General features: G+C 40.3%; 2 protein-coding genes across 4 annotated transcripts in view; both read right to left on the bottom strand.

Annotated features, from left to right (window-relative positions):
- The window catches only part of LOC117940274 (SR-related and CTD-associated factor 4-like), a 36,580-nt gene that overhangs the window by 5,048 nt on the left and 30,181 nt on the right, over positions 1-1,351 (bottom strand). The gene's annotated exons all lie outside the window — the stretch shown is intronic.
- The window catches only part of tiam1b (TIAM Rac1 associated GEF 1b), a 53,350-nt gene that overhangs the window by 51,058 nt on the left and 941 nt on the right, over positions 1-1,351 (bottom strand). The gene's annotated exons all lie outside the window — the stretch shown is intronic.

The raw sequence follows: 1,351 nt of genomic DNA, 5'->3' as shown, positions 1-1,351 counted from the left end.
GCTGAAGTTAAAGAGAGGATGGCTTCTACAAATGGATAATGATCCTAAACACACCTCAAAATCCACGGTAGATTACATCAAGAGGCGTAAACTGAAGGTTTTGCCATGGCCTTCACAATCTCCTGACCTCAACATAATGTGAAATCTATGGATAGACCTTAAAGGAGCAGCGTGTGACAGCCCAGAAATCTCAAAGACCTGGAAGACTTTTGGAAGAAGAATGGGCAAAGATACCTCCAACAAGAACTAAAGACTCTTGGCTGGCGTCAAGACGCGTTTCCAAGGGGGGGGCGCAGTGAAAGGTATTAACTCTGTAGGGGGCCCAAATATTTGCAGACGCAATTTTTTTATCTGTTATTTTGAAAGTATAAATGATTTAAAAAAAAGATTAACTTTTTGTGACATATTACACAAATGTCTAATCTGTCATTCGATGCCCTTTGGAGATTTTTCCATCTTTTCTTGGCTTCTTTATGCACATTAATACACATTTTAACTTGGCGTGTCCAAACTTTTGAGCCCCACTGTACATATACACACACACAGAGGAAGTAGTGCTATATATCGGGTAGAGCTTGGGTGCTTTGAGAAGGAAAGAAAAGTGCAGGAGTTATAGAAGCATTTAGCCAAATTATATGAGTGAAACACACTGAGCAAATGGTTACACATGCTGGAGTTGTTTATGGGTTTTCTGTGAGTGTTCACTCCTTTTGTGAAAACTGTAAACTGTTAAAAACTGTCTTTACTGACATGAATTCAAGCAACTGCGCCGAGTGAAGACGAACTACAGCTTTTAAAGCTCTTTTCAGGCCACAGGTGGGTTGGTTGATACTCAAAAGAGATTAGGATGATCATCTGATCTCTGGAACATCTCACTGCAGGTCAGATTGATCCTTCTTCTATCACTGAACACTCCTGTAGCTAACGGTCCCACACTGCAGCAGTTCAGATATTATCTCATATTATTATAATATTGTTATCCCCTTGATAGATGTATTACCATTGCCTGTTTGTTTGAGCAAACCATAACTACAAGCTGCTGACAGAGAAAAACTGCACCTCACCCCCCAGTGGTGGCATTCGTTATACAAAAACAATATTTATCTTTGCAGCACAAATTGCAGAAAACACAATCACAGCAAATACTGCCCAATACTTAATATCTTATATAAAGCCAGGTTTACTTATTGCAAACAGTAGCTGACAGCAGAATGACATCCCATGGTTGGGAGTAAAACACGTTTCTAGGGTTTCTAATCCCGTGCACCTACCTGTCAGGATGCTGATCACAGCTACACGTATGAGTATAGATATATGACAGGAAGACGTCAGGATGCTGATCACAGCTACA

This window comes from Etheostoma cragini, chromosome 3 (genome assembly GCF_013103735.1).
Source record: "Etheostoma cragini isolate CJK2018 chromosome 3, CSU_Ecrag_1.0, whole genome shotgun sequence".
Lineage (NCBI taxonomy): Eukaryota > Metazoa > Chordata > Actinopteri > Perciformes > Percidae > Etheostoma > Etheostoma cragini.
This window is presented reverse-complemented; position numbering and strand designations above follow the sequence as displayed.